Source organism: Ictidomys tridecemlineatus, chromosome 13 (genome assembly GCF_052094955.1).
Source record: "Ictidomys tridecemlineatus isolate mIctTri1 chromosome 13, mIctTri1.hap1, whole genome shotgun sequence".
In the NCBI taxonomy this organism is placed as follows: domain Eukaryota; kingdom Metazoa; phylum Chordata; class Mammalia; order Rodentia; family Sciuridae; genus Ictidomys; species Ictidomys tridecemlineatus.
In genome coordinates this window covers 45,094,515-45,110,611 of record NC_135489.1, presented here as the reverse complement: position 1 = coordinate 45,110,611, position 16,097 = coordinate 45,094,515, and the positions used below count along the sequence as shown (strand labels likewise).

The window sequence follows — 16,097 nt, the reverse complement described above, 5'->3', positions numbered from 1 at the left end:
AGAGTCTAATGTCTCTCCCCGACGGTAAGACTCCAAGTCCCTGTTGTGATGGTCCCTCTTGGAATAAAGTCCTCCTTACCATCTTTAATAAGAATCAAGAGTAATTTTTTCCAAAACACGCTTGCCACCTCAATTTACATTCCCAAGGCCAGAACTCACTGATCCCACCACAAGTCATCACAAGAGAGGTTGGAATATGTAGCTGTGTGTCTGAGAGGAAAAGGCCAATGATTTGGTGAAAGGTCTGCCTATACATATGGTCTGGCTATTGTGCTCTCTCCAGTAGGCCTTGGTTAGGACAATAGCTGTTGAAAATGAGGACTATTTCCCTTGCTCCCTCATTAAGCTTCCTTGCTCTGATCAGCTGTAGGAGTGGGGAACTCATTGCTCAGTCCTCTGCTCACAGTGATTGCCCACACATGCCCATCTGCAGGGAGTGGTACTGGGTAGGGTCTAGCTGAACCATAGGCTTCCCCATGTTCCAGGGAAGGCACTGTTGTTGAACAAATTCTGCATCACAGTGCAGGAAAGTCTAGTCTGGCATGGGAAATGTTTTGATCTCATACTCGGAATGCAGAACATAATGGCATCAATCTCTGAAAATCAAATGAAATCTTGTGGGAGTTGGATAGGTCCAATGAATAAAATTATATAAAACAATTTCATACTTGACATTTACTGAGAAGGGCTTAACTTTCCCTACATATTTTAGTCTGTTCAGCTGGTATTATTTATTCATGTCTCTTTCCCCATTTGGTTCACAATTTATCTTTTGGGAGCTCAGAATTAAACTGTAAAAATGTATATATGCTAGACACTGTTTTATGTTCCATCGATGGAGAAGTCATCAAAATCTCTAACAGAATAAGATTCAGCCTATTACAAGGGCGATTTAGCTGAAATAAAATGTAATGTTTAACTCAGAGAAGCTGGAAAAAATGAGATTTAGGAATATGGAATTGAATAATCAGCTGGTGAAATGACAGTGGTTTCTTTGTCAATCTCCCAGTTGCAAGAATATTAGGACATCAAGATTATGAATGGCCAGAGCCCAACGAGGATTCACCATTAACCCAGCAAGACAAGATTGTTCTCTGAACATATTGTTCCCTAACCCTGACAGAGGTAAATAAAGAATTTCAGTGTTTTTGTGTCATTTTCTTTTGCTGTACCATCATGTTTTGGGGAGGGGGGAAGAATTAATGTACCCCAAATTAAAAATAAAAACCCATAAAAAATCCACTCTAGAGCCAAGCAGTTTCTGACACGGACCCCTGTGACTAGACATTTACTTAGATATTCCTTAAGAGGAGGAAGGAGGTTCATACACAGACACATGAATGGGGGTCCTATGAGAGACACGGAGGGAAATTTAGAGAAGGAAATGTGAAAAGCAAAGGTCAGCGTATTAGTTTCCTAAGGCTGCTATAACAAGATACCACAAACTGAGTGGCTTGATACAGCAGAGATGTATTCTCTTACAGAAATGTATTCTCTTATTCTCTTCTACCTTCGGGAAGGTAGAAGTCTGAAATAATGATGTCGGAAGGGCCAAGCTGTCTCTGAAGGCTTGATGGAAATAGCCTTCCTTCCTTGTTCCTAGCTTCTGGGGGTGTCTGGCAATACGTGATGTTGCTTGGCTTCTAGATGAATCACTGCGGTTTCTGCTGTGGTTGCCTAGAGGTGTTCTCTCTGTGTGTGAGTGTTCTCCTTATTAAGGATGCGAGGCAGACACCCTGACCCAGTGTGATTGTATCTATAAGGACTATTCCTAAATAAGGTGCCGGAGATTAAGACTTCCAATGTCTTTTTGAAGAGCACAATTCAACTTAAAAACAATCACTAACAGAAGTCTTCTATTGGGGTGTCGTGAAGTGGGCAGAACAGTCCACAGGGAGGGAGTAGCTGCATGGCACAATTATATGAAATGCAAAGTGGGGTAAAATGGACTGTGTGGTAGGAATGATAATGACAATATCAACAAACACTTATCACTGCATGCCAGCCATTTTAGGAACTTGATATATGTCATCTAATTTAATTCTTATAATGATTCTGTGATGTACGCTTTTTTGTTGTTGTTGTTCTGGAAACTGAATCTGGGGACATTCCATGACTGAGTCATGTCCCTAGCCTTTTCTTTTCATTTTAGTGAGATCTTAGTGAGATGGTCTCACTAAGTTGCTGAGATTGACCTCAAACTTGGGAGCCTCCTGCCTCAGCCTTTTGAGTGGATGGGATTACAGGCATGCTCCGCCTTGTCTAGCTTGTAGATATTGTAAATATTTAAATTAGCCTTGTTTTCCAGAAAAAGAAGTTGGGGCATAGAGGGGCAAATGTGGAGTTGAGGAAAAGTCCACTACACTAACTAGAAGGGAGCTTTGGGATGGTAGGAGACCTCATGCAAGGCCAGAGATCAAGCTGCCCACCCTGAGTAACTTGGAGTACGAAGAAGGCCTTCTTGTCTCTGAATTTTCTTCTCTTCTATATACTCCAGATTGAAATTCCACAATAGAAGCTTATTCCTTGAGGCAAAGACTTAGATCTCAGCCAATTTGAAAGGGACGCTGCACATTCAGCCATAAATTGTGCTCTGGGGTGCTCGAAGACTTGGCATGTATTGACTAAATCGTAGCAAACAACAATTCATTGACCATTCCCACCTGCTGAAATGCTCTTGAAATAAGAGTCTCTTGGGTGATTAGAGATAAAGATATTTTATACATAAGGATAAATATGTATGTAATCATAAATCTGGAGACAGTACATCAGCATGATTAAGATCACAGACCTGGGGCCAGACTGCTCAAGTTCAACTTCTAGCTCTGCCCTCTTAACTTGTGACCTGGGGTGGGTTATCATGACTTCTCTGGGCCTTACCTTTCTCCTCTATAAAACAGAATGATAATAATACTATCTACTTCCTAGACTTGTGAGAATAAATGTTTCCATATGTGCTTTAAAACAGGGTCAGGAACATATGTGTACAGAAGATTTGCTTTTATTATTAAATATTTACAATGGATGAAATGAAGAATATAATAAATGATGCTTTACCTTTTGTTGGTGGACACAGGAAGAAGATGCTAGAAAACACACACTTGGTAGGGAAATTGAGGGCCATCATATATATGTAGGTGCTGCTGGTAGAGACGTCTGTAGTTCTTCTGAAACTTGATGTCATCGTGGTGCCTAAGGGTATTTGCCAATCCTTCAAAATGACAAATTTATTACTCTGCTTTGATTTCCATTTTTGATCAATAAAATCACTGAATTAAAAAATATTCCTAGGTGTGGAGAAACACACACAACATAAAATACACAATTTTAATTATTTTTAAATGTTTTGATCAGTAGTGTTAAGTGCATTCACCTGTGCAACCAAGCTAGAACTTTCTTCATCTTGTAAAATTGAAACTCTGTGCCCATTAAATTACTTTCCATTCTCTATCCCTGCTAGATTCTGGTAACCCCACAATACTTTCTGTTTTTATGAATTTTTCCATTCTAGGCACCGCATGTCAGTGGATTTATACAGTATGTTTTTTTGTTACTGAATTATTTCACTTAGCATAATGGAGGAGCACAAGTTCAAGGCTAGCTTGGGTAACTTGGCAAGACTCTATCTAAAATAAAATAAAATAAAGTAAAATAAAATAGGATAGGGATGTAGCTTAGAGTACTCGGCTAACATGTAGGAGGCCCAGTGTTCAATTCCCATTACCATCACCACCACCAAAAAAAAAAAAAAAAAAAAAAGTATATATTTTTCTGTGTCATCAGACTACTTTAGGGTTTCCTTTTTCTGGAAAAAAAGTAGATTAAGTATGAACATTTCTAGTGTAGGCTTAATTTCTACTGATCATCGGTTAATGACAGGAATAACCTCATGATCTCATAAGGATATGAATTATGTATAAAAAAAAAGTTAGCCCTGCCTTTCCCAGACAAATTTGCATTAAAAAACAGATAAGTTGATAAGTTGTGAGAAGAAATATATCCCATTGCTCCTTTCCCACCCTGCAGTGGAGAGCTTGCCATGGCTGTGGGTGTTGAGGAGTTTTTCATTACCTCCTGGAATTAAATAATAAGTGGTAGGGCAAGAACATCCAGCTAAGTCAAACTGGTGTCCCCATAATGGGATAGTGACAGAAGTTAAGAGTGTAGAGGTGGGTTTTGGTGTTCTCAGCACCAGAAACTAACCCTGCCCTCCCAGAAATCTCCTTTTTTTTTTTTTTCTTGGTATCATGATCTAAGCCAGGGGCACTTAACCACTGAGCCACATCCCCAGCCCTTTTTAAAAAATATTTTATTTAGAGACAGGGTCTCACTAAGTTTCTTAGGGTCTTGCTAAGTTGCTGAGTTTGGCTTTGAACTTATGATCCTCCTTCCTCAGCCTTCGGAGCTGCTGGGATTATAGGCATACACCATGGCACCTGGTCCCAGAAACATCTTCTAGTGAAGGAAAGGGTCTCATGTCTAAGGTGGATTACAAACCAATCAACTCATTTTGGTGACTGTCTGGTCTCCTATTTCCAATGCTGTTTGCCCTGCAGATGTGAGCTATGCTGCAGCCGTAGGGAAACAGGCTTCTGCTTCATACTGACATCACACCATGACCTGATGTCCCTTCCTGAAATCCTCAGTGCAAGAGTTTCACCCCAGGCTTTGGTTAACACCCCCACGCCCAGCCCTGTCCCCTCACCATCTGTCAGGAGCTAGTCCAGCATCGTGTGTCACATTTAATTTCTGTGTTGCTAAGGTTGTCTTTAAATCAGGAAAAGTTTCTCATCTTGTGCTTCTTTTTCTTTGCCTTGATATTTTTGGAGGGGATAGGACAGTTATTCTGTAGAAGATTCTTCAATTTGGGTTTATCTGATATTTCCTCACAATTATATTCAGGTTAAGCACATTTGGCAGAAGTACCTTGGAAGTGACATCTTTCTCTGTGCATTATACTAGGATGTCTCTTTACTAATAATGATTGAAAATTTGTAAGAGCCTGCCTCATTAGTAGTGAAGACTTGGTTTAAGTGCTTTCTAGTGCTTTACTTGGTTATAGCAATGATGACTTTGATAATTTGGGTAAAATTTCTCCACTGTAAATTTATGGTTCTCCCTATATAATCAATTATATATTTTTGGTAGATGTTTTCAGGCCATATACATGTGTTATTCTTCTTCAAAATATGACTTACTGTTTTTTGTACCATCAATACTTTTATAACTTCATCATTTATCTTCATCTATATTATTAATTGATCTTCTACTATAAGGAAAAGCTTCCTCCTCCTTTTCCCTTCTCCTCCTCCTCTCCTCCTCAGTTCCTCCTTCTACCTCTCCTCCTTCTTATTCTCCTTCTCTCTTGTGAAATTTTTTGAATTTTGTTTTATTTACAGGGTCTTCTTCCAATATTACCATGATTTAATATAATGCTCAAATTGTCCCAAATTTGGTCCATAGGAGCCCCTTCAGTCAGTCTCTATGTTTTTTTTTTTTTTTTGACATATGTTCATCACTGTTTGAGTACTTCTTTATTTTCTGGTACAACAAAGTATTCTAAGTACATCTTTAACTTTCTTGACCTAGTCCTGAAAGCAGACTTATCTTTAAGGAGCATTGGTTCTTTTTCGTGAAGAATGGTATTCAGAGTGAGATCTGGGCTCTCCACTTGCTTTAGAGTTTAGCCAGGAAATCAGTCAACGTCCAGCAGCCCAATGAGACATCCTGAATTCTTTCGCCACTTAGAAGATTCTGACGGTCGCCCTGGCTTTCAAGTGCATATATAAATTTCCTGGAAACCTGTTGGTATTGGGTTCCCCCAACCTTCCCCAACCTCCAATTCCTTCCTTCTTTTTTTAAGGACAGACAGCCCTCCCAAGACAACAACAGCACCAAGTCTTTGTAAAGCCCCCAAGGCTTCTTGCTGGTATGGGATTCCAAGACAGCAGGAGTCCTCATGGCAAAAAAAAGGTGGAATTAATGCAAGAAGGTGAGAAAGAAAGCCTCAAGCCATATGACAGTTCCTCAAATGGCTGGAAAGTGGCATGAATGGAGAAGAATAGAGAATTGGCTGTTATTAAGAAAGTTAATCTCCATGATTTGAAATCATAGTCTGAAATCAAAATGCAAATGTATTCCATGCAAAACATCAATTACTTTTAAAGGATTGACTAAGTGTCAGGCACTGTGGGCCGTGAATACTATGTGAAATATGAGGATCTCCTGCATCTCCTTGAAGGCAGAGAGAAATGAAGTAGAAAATGATGAAATTGGGATGTGTATCCCAGAAGACTGACTCCTGACTCACGAAACTGACTGCGGGGCTCCGGGATATCAATATTAACATATATTAAATTGCCATACATATTTAGGACTATTTCTTGATTTTCCTCTTCTGTTACATAGGTCTATTTTTTTCCCACGAGCTGTCTTATACTTCAAAAATTATTCTAGCTTTATAATGTATTTTTTAGTTTTTTAAATTCTTTTAATATTTTTTTTTAGTTGTCAGTAAACTTTTATTTATTTATTTATATGCGGTGCTGAGAATTGAACCCAGGGCCTCATATGGGCTAGGCAAGTGCTCTACCACTGAGCCACAACCCCAGCCCTATAATGTATTTTCATACCTAGTATTTCCAGTTTTATTTTATTCTTTATTCTTTCCAGATTTTTTTTGGATAGTCTTGCTCATTTATTTTTTCACATAAACATTAAAATGGCTTTGCCTGCTTTTTTATTCTTAATCATATAAATGTTTTCATTAGGGTTGTTTTTAAATTCATTGATAAATTTGGGGAGAAATGACACCTTTATAATTTGTTTTTCCTATTTCAGAACATGGTTGTCTTTCCACTTATTTATTGTCATTTTGCCCCTTATTAACATTTTTTGATAACTTTTTTTTTTTTTTAGTTATTGATAGACCTTTGTTGTATTTATTTATATGCGGTACTGAGAATCGAACCCAATGCTTCACACATGCCAGGCAAGTGCACTACCGCTGAGCCCCAGCCCCAGCCTCCCTTAGTAACATTTTAAAGTTTACTTCATGTAGATTATGCACATTTCTTGTTGAGTTCATTTCTAGATATTTTTATGTCCTTATTATAAAAATATCTTTTATTTCAATTTATAACTCATAGTTGCTTGTACAGTTAATATATGTTCAATATATTAATTTTATGTAGTTATTTTATTTCTAGTTATACTATGATTGTTCTTAGTTTTAATAATAGTTTTACCATATTGAAAAAGTTGATTGTTAGATTTTCTTGATAAACTATTAAATCCCTTCAAGTAATGATAATTTCACTTTTCTCATTTTTATGCCTCATTTCTTTTTCTTTATTTAGTATATTGGCTAATATCTACAAAATAACGTTAGATAGTAATTGATATAATGGACTTCGTTTTTGTTTCGCATCTTACTGAGTATAGGTAGTTTTTTCCCAGTATGATGGGGATTTTTGACTTAAGATAAGTATATTTTATTATACCTCAGAAGTATGCATCTTTTCCTATTTTGTTTAGATAAAAAGAAGTTAAAAGAAAATATTGAGGGGGCTGGATTTGTGTTTCAGTGGTAGAGCACTTGCCTAGCAAGTGTGAGGCTCTGGATCTGATTCTTAGCACCGCATTTAAATAAATGAATAAAATAAAGGTCCATCAGTATTGATAAAATATTAAAAAAAGATGATATTGAAATTTTCAAGTGCCCTTTCAACATTTATGGAGATAATTGTATGGATTTTCATTTTTGAACCATTAATATTAATGAGTTTTTTTCATAATTTTGTAATAATCTCCCAGAAATGGGTATTTCCAAAACTTTTGATCCCCAGGGTACATTGCTATGTAGAAAGACTGTACTTGTTTTGATCCCACCATAGACGTATGAGAGTGCCTAGCAAGCATGGTGTGGGAAAGGTGATCATTGAGGGATGGGCAGATGTTCAACTTTAGCCTGTTTCTGGGGGGAATCTGACCATAAACACCTTGCATCTTTGCAGCATATAGCTACAGCAACAGAACAGCATGAAACCCACCCACATGGAAACATAATGCTGCCCAGCTTATGAAATTCTCTCTTTGGTTGCCAATGGGAAAAATTAGAAATATTATTAAAGGATGCAGAGAAGCAAGAGCCAACTATCATGAGTGCAAGAGTAAATGTACTGGCTCATGCACTAGGAAATCTTAAGAGAGTGGATCTGACTTTAGATATAGCTGATCCAAGGGTTAAAAGGCTTATCAAAATGATTCTTCCTTTTTTTGGCTCTTGGCTACCTTCATTAACTTCACAGTTTTCTTTTCCCCACATCGTGGTAAAAATGACCACCAGCTATTCTAGCTTATGTCATCCTTTACCATTCCTGAACCAAGAAGACACATCCTTTCTCATATAGTATTAAAATAATTCCTGCAAAAATAACTATGGCCTTATTATGCCACAGGTTCTCCTGTTTGCCAATTGCTTTGCGTAGGAAGTGGGGATGTTCTGGCTTTTATTTTTCTGTTTGGTGATGTATCTGGCTCTGTAGTGGGGAAGCAAGGTAGACCTTGCTGAGGATGACCACTGAGGTGGTGGAGCCAGGAAATTCAAGGAACTTCCTGGTATTGGATCAAACCCTCACTATGGGGCTTGGTGGAAATAGATGTTTCCTTTTTGAATCATGCATAAAGACCCTATCATACTTTGAAAATAACTGCACTATTCGAAACTTTAGATATGTTTATCTTTTCTCAACCAGACCTTGGGAGGCAAGCAGACTGCCTACACACTCTCTTGAACAATTATTCGAAGCCCACTAAATTAAATATACAAACTCTTGGCGACATAGGATTGCCATGAATTTGACTGTTATCTGCAATGTGTCAGGAAAAGCTTTGTGATGTTTTCCTCAACAGGGACAAAGAAAATAAATTGAAATTAATCATTTTTAGTTGATTAACTTCATGGCAATGTGCATATACTTTGGAGGTTAAGGATGTTGGGAAAATAAGCATCCGTTGAAGAATAAATTGAATAGAGAGATTTGGAAGAGGAGAACTCACAAATACAAGTGAGAGATGTTTTGACAGTAATGGGAGTATCAAGGACTGAATTGGCCCTTAAATTGTGTTCATTAAGTGTTGTGTGTTTCTTTGAGGTTTATTAAGACCCTTGAGAGGAGACTAACAAATTTCAACACAGAGAAATAAAAATGCTCATTTAGGACTCTAACATGTTTCCCTTGAGTTTTTTTAAATGTTATTTTTGACACACTTTTTTGGCATTTTGACACACTGTTGTTACAAATCCAGTCACAGCACAGTACTTCCATTAGACAAAAACAACAGCATTTTTTTTTTCTGTAAGCGAAAAAGAGTTTGAAGTGATATTTGAATTGACTTTCAAGAACTCTTTAGTGAAAGAGCTGGGAAGCTACCATGAAGGTGATATTTGTGTGAAGAGAGCAGGGTAGGCCCCTTACCTCCTTCTCCAGGAACCCAATCTCTGTCAGCCGAGTCACTGTGGGGGACAAAATCCCAATAACGACATATCCTTGACCTGTTCTCAGGTGCTTTGGAAAGCAGAAGACCTCACACAGGTGCTGTGCGTGTGCCAGACGTGGGAGGGAGTTTGGCTTTTTGCCAGAGAAGAAAACTTTGAGTGTAGCATCTCAAGGTTGTCGCCCAGACAACTGTCATCTAAATTCTCTGATAAGACTTAGGACAGACCTTGCGGAAATCTGGACAAGGAAGAAGCCATTTCTGTGTTGTTTCAGGGATATGAAAGCTCTGAAGCCAACTATCACCTGTTTTTCTCGTTTTCTTCCCATTTTTCCTCATTTGTAGGTAAAATTCAAATGCCCTCGGTATCCACTGGGCATTGATTCCAGGATCTCCCTTGCGTACTGAAATCCACAGATGCTTAAGTCTCTTATAGAAAATGCTGGAATATTTGTATACAACTTAAGCATACCCTCTTGTGTCCTTTAGATCATCTCTAGGTTACTAATAATAACGGATACAATGTAATTGCTGTGGAAATAGGTGTTATTCTCTCTTGTTCAGGGAATAATGACAAGGAAAAAAGGTCTGTACATGTTCAGTACAGACCCAAGTTTTATTTTTTTTATTTTTGAAGTATTTTCAATCAGTGGTTTGTTGAATCTGTGGATGCAGAACCCATGGAGGGTTGACCGTATAAGGAGGCACCAGAATTGACTAAGAAAGACACGTAGGTGTCCACTCCTGGTTAAGTGGAATTGCCAAGGCCTTTCAGCCCATGTCTGTCTTTCACAGAGTTAAACTTGGAAAAATGTCCTTAACTTTCCCGACCTTCCATCTAAATGATAGGAAGGGATATCTACCTCATGGGGCCATTGTCAAGTTTTCTGCACTCACACCATATTCAGAAGGAAGCAGATGTTCACTCTATGTTAGTTTTTCCTTTCTCTTTTCCCTGAATTTGGAGGAAAAGACATAAGCATAAGAAATAGTGCCTTCATAGGACACTTGCTGATACAAAAACCCTCTAATTGAAACCCCTTTTATTAAGACAAACTGTGGTTTTGGAAGATAAAAGAAATTGTTTTACACATTCCAATTTACTCACTAAAGGCCTTTGAAATAGATACATAAGCCAAGCTGGTTAAAGGAAAAAAAAATAAGTTAGAATGAATGGATTGTCTTAAATGAATAAGAATGTAATAGAGAGATAACATAGCTGGGTCCTCCTGTGGTCAGACCACCTGGCTCAAATCCTGGTTTTGTTTTGCCCTCCTGGTTGAGTTATTCAATCGCCTGTGTCTCATTCTTCTCCTCTATAAATGCGAATGACCACTGGGGAGGGCCAGCGGAAGATTACTGAACGAAAAAACATAAAACATGTCGACAGGACCTGGCGTGGTGTGGCCACTTAACATTAGCTATTGCGAACAATCCAAAATGCAAATGTGAGCCATGTTGTTTGTGAGGGAACAAGGACAAGGAAATAGTTTCTAACACAATTCAGGGTATTTTTCCACACAAACCCCCGGCTGTCCCAAAAGGTGTTAGGGCATCTGGGAGGTGGCCATTTGAAAGGAATTTAACCAATGGTTACATCCCTGCGTCCCCGGCTCATGCTGTAGATCAGTGCCAGCTCCGTGTGCGAGGCATTACTCATACTGTCTCCTCACACAGCAGTTAACCTTGCTTGTCACTGCTTCCAGTGGGAGATCAAGAGCATTGAAATTACGGAGGTGGCACAATAAATCATGGTCACTTCTTGACATGGCCAGACAAAGCAGCTGGAAAGAGTCTCGCTGCAATGTCAGCTCAAAGTTGAAATGCAAAGTTTTTAACATGTTAATTCTCTCTCTCTTTATTGTCATCCTGATGTTTTCTGCTTCCCCTGATGACTCAAATGAGTGGACAGGAGATCAACCTTGGCAGCTTGGTGGGTTCAATCACCATGCATGGTTTTCCTCCCTCTCTCCCTTCATCCCTCCCTCCCTCCCTTCCTCCCTTCCTTCCTTGCCGCCCCCACCTGCAGTTGTGAACTTGAGACTCTGTTTGCATCTATAAATCCTCAAGTTTCAGCATCTCACTTTCTGAACACAAACTCTTGGAGAAGGAGGCTGTCCCAAGAATTAACCTTGTGGCCTAAATGAAGCAGGCACTGGTCAATTATGTGCCCTGTGAATGGATGGTAGTTCTAACCTACTGGCTCTCTCATGCCTTAAAAAAGATTTTAAATTATTATGTTTTATATTAATTATACATATTAATGAGGTTCAGTGTGATATTTCTTTATATATATATATTAGGTGTAGGGGGACACAATACCTATATTTATTTATTTTTATGTGGTGCTGAGGATCGAATCCAATGCTTCACACGTGCTAGGCAAGCACTCTTCCAACCAGCCATGATTCCAGCCCCTCAGTGTGATATTTCAATAAGCATATAAAAAATGTTCATTGAGGGCTGGGATTGTGGCTCAGCGGTAGAGCGCTCACTAGCACATTCGAGGCCCTAGGCTCGATCCTCAGCACCACATAAAAATAAATAAACAAAATAAAGGTATTGTGTACAACTAAGAAATAGATATTTTTTAAAAAAATGTTCATTGACCAAATCCAACCTCCCTTTACCCACCCTCCCCCTATCCCCTTTTCAACCTCTATTAATTACTATTTTACATTCAGATTGGCTGGCTGGCTCTTGCTTTCGTTCCTCCTGTTCTATCAAGCTTTCCTCACCTGGCCCTTCAAGTGTCTCTCAGGTATCAGCTGGTTAAGCACTTTCAGGAGCATCGCCTTCCTGGTTTTAGTTCTCTTCCTATCCCACATAGACCCCATGGCCTAGGACTTAACCTTGTTTTTTTCTGAGGGCATAGAATCTACCCTACCTCATTCAGTAATCAGTCTTGTCTTTTTGTACAGAGCAAATGAATTCTGTCAAAGCTGTACATCTCTTTCTGGAAACATATGCACATACACCAGGCGTCCAGTTAGGCACATGATGTTTTTGGAACTTCTGGGGGCATCTTCATGAATCCATGATAAAGACTGTGTTTTTTTTTTTAATTTTGTTACCAGGGATTGAACTCAGGGGCACTGGACCACTGAACCACATCCCCAGCCCTATTTTATATTTTATTTAGAGACAGGGTCTCACTGAGTTGCTTAGTGCCTCACCATTGCTGAGGATGGCTTTGAACTCATGATCCTCCTGCCTCAGCCTCCTGAGCAGCTGGGATTTCAGGCATGTGCCACTTGTAATTGCCTGTTTAATTATAAATAGCCACCATGGGGAATCTTTTCTCCTTGAGGGCAGGGAACAGATTTTTCTCAACTTCCAATCTACTACAATATGGCTTCCCATATTCTTGATCTACTCTTCAGAAGGACCAAAGTGCCCCAAAAGGTTACCCAGAGGCCAATTCCTGAACATGATCTCATTTTACTTGACTACCCAGCAGCATTTGTATTATTGCTCACTCTTTTCTTGGTTTTCATTCTTCAGGTTCATTTTCTTGGCTTTCACGACACCCTCCTTTTTCTGCTAGCTTCTGGCCTCTTCCACCCCTTCTTTCCTGGCTTACACCCTTGAAGGCTCATCTTGCTAAGGGTTCTACTTCTAGTTCCTCTTTCCTCAAACTCCACATCCTCTTTCTAAGAAACTGTATCTCCTCTCACGGTTTCTACCACTATGTGTACACTGATGATTTCCAAATGGTGTCCAGCCCTGACCTCCTTCCTTTACACCCCTTTCTCTGTATCTGCCTGTCAGAGGGCTCTAGTTTTCTTGGTGATCTTGTGCTGGGTGTATCCACCAGGGGGAGAAGAGTGACTCTTCACTTTAGATGTGTTCATCCATGGGGTTCCTGTCCACTGGCTTAATACTTCTCACCTCTCTGCTCCCTCTCACTTTGGAGAGGAGAAACTCCCTCATGGGTGAGCTGCTCTCGGAGAGCTTGTGCTCTTGACCTGCTCATGGTAAGATCTTGCAACTACACGGGAGCCTAAGGGAAACCAGTCCTCCCAGAGTGGGGAGGACCAGCCACAGTCTCATTCAGGGGCTCAGCCTGAAGGTGGACACTATGTTCTATAATATCAACCTTGTTTGGAATAATGGGGGCATTTTGATCTCATATTTGCTTCAGGATTTTGCTTTATTTCTTTAGTGATTCAGAACTCCAGGCACATATTTGGCTGGGGAGTAGGAGAAGGGTGGGGAGTACTTTCAAGAGCTAATATTATCCTAAACTGAATCCATCATGTTCTCATGCATTTTTCTTCTTCAGTATTTGCCTCTCTGGTTTCTTTCACCTGTCTCAAAGCCAGATCTCTTATTTTCTCTTATTGGTCTTTCTAGAACATAGTTACCTGCAAGAAAAGTTTTCTTAACACCTTTAATCTGTGTTAATGGAGGAATCAAGAGATTTCACAGCAGTTTTCCCATTTTGTAACAGGAGTATAAAGGGACTCATGGTTTTTATTTTATTTATTTTTTTACATTTATGGAGGGAAGAAAAAAAAGACTTCTTGGTCATGACTGTGACCTGGGATTAACTGAACAAAATAAAATGTTTCTAGATACTGTCAGGCAACCCAAAGGAAGCCAAAAAGAGAGCTCTTACTCTCATGAAGTTTATTATTTAAATAGGAGGACTGCATGAACCAGAGAGACACACAACCACAAACAATACTAAAATATTAAGATAAATAGGGGAGTTAAGATAAATAGGGGGGTGCTTACTTCTGCAGCACATATACTAAAATTAGAATGATACAGAGATTAGCATCCCCCCCCACCCGCACAAGGAAGACATGCAAATTCGTAAAGCGTTCCATATTTTAATGCTAAGCAAAGTAAGTCAATCCCAAAACTCCATAAGCCAAATGTTTTCTCTGATAAGTTGATGCTAATTTATATTGGTGGGTGGGCGCGGGGGGGGGGTGAGTTGGGGAGAGATGAGTGGAGGAACTTTGTATGAGCAAAGGGGAGGGGGGAAGGGGCATGGGGGTAGGAAAGATGGTGGAATGAGACAGACAGACATCATTACCCTAGGTACAGGTATGATTGCACAAATGGTGTGACCCCACTTTGGGTATAAGAAGTAAAAAATTGTGCTTCATTTGTGTACAGTGAATCAAAAAACATTCTGCCGTTATGTATAACTGATTAGAACAAATAAATAAATTAAAAAATAAATTAAAAAGACAAATAGGGGAACTAGAGGAATATATATATATATATATATATATATATATATATATATATATATATATATATATATATATATATATTTTGGTACTGGGGATTGAACTCAGGGATGCTTAACCACTGAGCTACATCTCCAGCCCCCACTCCTTTTTTTTTTTAAATTTTATTTAAAGACAGGGTCTTGCTGAGTTGCTTAGGGCCTTGCTAAGTTGTTGAGGTTGGCTTTGAACTCCTGCCTCTGTCTCCCGTGCTGCTAGGATCATAGGTGTGCACCACCATGCCTGACTACGGGACTTATTTCAAATGAAAGTGCTGGCATGACTGGATGAGGTAGGGAGGTAGAACACTATCTTTCAGCCATTAACCACTATTACCATCATTTATGGAGATAATATTTTGTTGGAGTAGGTCAGGAACCCGAACTCTTAAGTCCAAATAAATTGCCTTGTGCCCCAAGATCTCTTAGTCTGAGCCCTTCCCTTTTTCTGCCCATCTCTAGATATACTGATTGACTCATTGTATAAATATGTACCTGTTTTTGTTATTTTTTTCCCCAAACTTTATATATATCCTGACCCCACTCTAGCAGGTATAAACTCAGTCCACAAGCAACAAGAATGAGCACATTAAATGTTTTTCTTTAAGTAATTATAAATCTATTGGGCTGGGATTGTGGCTCAGTGGTAGAGTGTTCTCCTAGTATGTATGAAGCCCTGGGTTTGATCCTCAGCACCACATAAAAGTAAATAAGTAAAATAATGGTATTGTGTCCAACTACAACTATAAAATAAATAATAATAATAATAATAATAATAATAAATCTGTTGCTGAGCCCCTACTCTATAGGTGGTTTGGAAAGTCAGTGTTACTCCTCACTATGGCTCTCTGAGGACTTCCATCCCTGAATTCCACAAAGGATTTGGATCCTAAGGTTTGAGCACCCTATTCTTCTGATCACAGAAATTCTTAGCAGTCCTGCTTTCAGACCGGGAAGCTCTGTTACTTGTGTGCTTTGTTTGGGACCCAGGAATCTTGGAGGAGGTTGAGAGACACTCTTCTTAGCTCTGTTCTCTGTAGGCATCCTCCAGAGCAACTCCTTCTACGTCTTATCACCTCCCTAGGTGCTCCGTGGTACGAAAGTGGGTCTAGACTGCCCACAGGATTTCCATGCCTCTCCCCTGTCTACACTTTTCTGTGTGTATTATGTCCCCCAGGTTTACTTGTTGAAGTTCTAACTTCCAACACCTCAGAATGTGACCTTATTTGGAGATAGGGCCTTTAAAAAGAAAATTTAATTAAAATGAGGTCCTGGGAAGGGCTCATCCAATATGACCAATGTCCATAGAAGAAAAAATTAGAAAACAAAGAGACCAGACCTGTGCTTTCCCAGA

General features: G+C 39.3%; 1 non-coding gene across 1 annotated transcript; it reads left to right on the top strand.

The window, feature by feature from the left end:
• Positions 1–14,230: 14,230 nt before the first annotated feature.
• On the top strand, positions 14,231–14,339 carry LOC120886695 (U6 spliceosomal RNA). The gene has a single exon (XR_005729775.1). It is a non-coding gene; the product is annotated as a U6 spliceosomal RNA (small nuclear RNA).
• Positions 14,340–16,097: the final 1,758 nt, after the last annotated feature.